General features: G+C 60.0%; 1 non-coding gene across 1 annotated transcript; it reads left to right on the top strand.

The window, feature by feature from the left end:
* Positions 1-349: 349 nt before the first annotated feature.
* Positions 350-422, top strand: TRNAM-CAU. The gene has a single exon. It is a non-coding gene; the product is annotated as a tRNA-Met (tRNA).
* Positions 423-3,100: the final 2,678 nt, after the last annotated feature.

Here is a 3,100-nt window from a genome sequence, read left to right as displayed (position 1 = left end):
ATCTGATGTAGGGGGAGGGGATTTGATCTGCAGCGGTGGAGGAGGGGGGTCAGACCTGCCAGGGGTTGGGAGCAGGTCAGACCCAACATAGCAGGGGTAGCAGGGAGTGCAGTCGGCCCAGCCGCAGCTGGGGGCAGGGACTCCGTCCCGGCCTGTCATTCTTGATGAGAAATTTGCAAGTATAATAATAGCATTGCTAATAGAAATACTAATATTGCTAGTACTCTGGGTATTATTTTTACTACTAGTACTTCAATTAGTTTAGGTCCCAGTGTGTCCCTGCTCCAAGTTGCAGCCAAAGAGCAGCACAGCACGGGAGCTCCAGGTGTGAGTACAGAGGCAGGCAGGTGCCTTCTTAGCGCAGCCGGCAGCGCGTCAGTCTCATAATCTGAAGGTCCTGAGTTCGAGCCTCAGAGAGGGCAGCTGTTTTGCCCTGCTCCGAAAGCCCTGTCCCAGGCATCACCTCTGGCTGCTCACATCCACAGCCAACACCCCTGGGTTCTGGGCTGCAAAAACTGGGCGCTGCGCCGACCTCTACCCTCAACGTACCCCACAGTGCTGCCCAGCTGCAGTCCCACCCTGGCCACGGGTTGTTTGCTCTCTGATGCAGCCTTTGACCTCATACATGGAAACCCTGAGCAGTGTCCAGCTAGCTCAGGTGGTAGAGCATGAGACTTTTAATCTCAGGGATGTGCCTCAAGTTGGGCATGTGACTTCCCCTTTTTCTACTGACTGTGCTGCTGTTACTGTACTTCCTTCAGGCAGTGGTCTGGCAGAGAGATCCTTTCCCCAGGCTGCTGCACTCTGCAGCCCTGGGCATGAGGCAGAGACTGCTCCCAGCTGGGAGAGCACCTCCCACCCACTGCCCTGCCCCAGGGAAAAGCCAAGGGGGAACTGAAGCAACGGAGGGGGTTGTTAGAGCGAGCTCCCGGGACAGTTTTTTCCAGGGATCTGTCCAAAACACAGGGGTTGGATTTCCTTCCCTGCTCAGGATCAGACCCTGTAGCCCAGGGGGGAGCATGGACACCACCACAGACAAAAAACACAGCCAGGGACAGGGAGCCTCCCTCTTCGCAATGGAGCAGAGAAGCCTGGTGCCCAGCACACCTCCAGCTATCCATGAAGTCCTCTTTCCCAAAATGTTGCAGCTTGCAATGAAGGATGACTTTACCGCTTGAGAAGTAGCACTGCCTCCCTCTCTTCCCCTCCCCTCCAGTCTCCTGCCCCATCTCCAGGGCACGGACGGGCTCCAGGGAGGTAGGGAGGGGGCAACCAGACACAGTCAAGCGACTCAACTCCCTGGCCTGCATGGTTTGTGCTCTGGCTATGAATAAAACAGGAAATATTATTCCTTAGTGGAAAAAAAACAAACAGGTGAAGGCCTGTTAAGGAATTGCAGTGGCCCCGGTGACATGGTTTGGCGCCTTTGTCAAGGAGCAGGCTGTATTTCTAGGAAATGCGTGATGGTCCAGACACAGGAGTCCTGACACAGGAAAGCTGCTCCCCGCTCTGGTGGAAATGGAAGCGCTGGACTTTCTCCAAGACCGCAGCACTTGGTTCCCAGGGGAAGTCTTGTTCTCCCCTCTCCATGATTGCACCTTTCTCTTCCAGCTTGTGCTTGGATAAAGCATGGAGTTGGAAACGCTGGTGCCAGGACCCAGGGGGAAGGCAGGGGAGGGGAGGAGCGAGGCCCTGCACTTCTCAGCTCGGCTTTTCCACCCGCTCGCCCCAGGCCCGGGGAGCTGTGCAGATGGGCTGCGGGAACTGGTGCATGGGGCTGCACTTCTCTGTGGGATGCTGTGGTGGGCACGGGGTGGTGGGTGTGCAGGGGAGCTGCTGAATTCCCTCCTCACATTGGGCCAGGAGCAGCAGCATCTATCAACGACTATTGCAGCTTCCTGTGGGCCTCCTGCTGCTGGTTGTGAATCAGTGTCCCAGGACAAGCCACGTTCCCCTGGGTGCGTGGCCTGTGGGAGCAGCAGGCAGCCAGGATGGGGAGAGGCGCATTGGAGAAGCTGCGATCTAAGAAGTATTCCCCTTGCCTGGGGGTCCCCGAGACGAGACCAGGACGTGCAGGCACCTGTCCCGTGGCGTGGGGCAGCCTTAGGGCCTGCCTTGCCCTCCTTCTCAGGGGCTGCGGCACTGTCTCGGGCTGCAGAGGCTCTGGCAGGGGGCCAGGCCTTGCACAAGGTAGTAAGACTGTCTGGTGCGTAGTTGGTGGGTTCCCGTTCCTGAGCACGCCCAGGCTGGGGATTTGGTCTGTGGATGAGCAGGGGCAGAAGCGCTGCCCTCTGTGAGGCTGATTTAGGACTGTCAGATGAGGGGACAGATGCCCTGCTTCACATGATAACAAACATCTCTCTTCGTGACTGGCCTCAGGACCCCCTCAGGCAGGATGACCTGCTGGCGATATGACACATGGGAGACAAGGGTGTGCCTGGGGCTGCGCAGAGCTGTGGCCGGGCATCTGAATGTGCATACTTCCAGCCTCAGAGAGGGAAGCCCTTTAGTCCTGCTCCTAAAGCCCGTCCCATCCCGTCCCGGGCACCACCTCCGGCTGCGGAGTTCCTCAGCCCTCCTGGCCCACCCCGCACCTCTGCTCCCCACACTGGCACATGTCCTGTCCTTGGCTGACCTCTGCCCTCCGCATGCCAAGCCCTGATCTTCCCTGCCAAGGGCTGTGACCTGCCTGCTGCACCCTTTGACCTCCCACATCAGACTTTCAATCCCGGGATTATGGGTTTGAGTCTCGTGTTGGCTTTTCGTTTCCTATTGACTTTCATTTTGTTACCGTACCTCCTTGCGGCAGTGCCCTGGCCGGCCCCAGCGCCAGCTGCCGGCGGGGCGGGGGGGGGCGGGGCGGGGGGCGGCTCCGGGGCCGCGGGCGGGGCGGGGCGGGGGGGGCGCGGCGCGCAACGAGCCTCGCACACCAGCACAGGTAGCACAGGCCGGAGCCGTCCCACTGCGCATGCGCTGGCAGCAGCGCGGGGGCGGGGAAGCCTCGGGAAAGGACTCACTGCGCATGCTGAGGCCGGGAGCAGCGCGGGGAGCAGAGGCGGAGCAGTCACTGCGCAGGCGCCGCCGGGCCGGTGGGAATCCC

Source organism: Alligator sinensis, unplaced genomic scaffold (genome assembly GCF_000455745.1).
Source record: "Alligator sinensis unplaced genomic scaffold, ASM45574v1 scaffold831_1, whole genome shotgun sequence".
NCBI lineage: Eukaryota > Metazoa > Chordata > Crocodylia > Alligatoridae > Alligator > Alligator sinensis.
The sequence above is the reverse complement of the archived record's forward strand: the minus strand, read 5'-3'. Positions and strand labels throughout refer to the sequence as shown.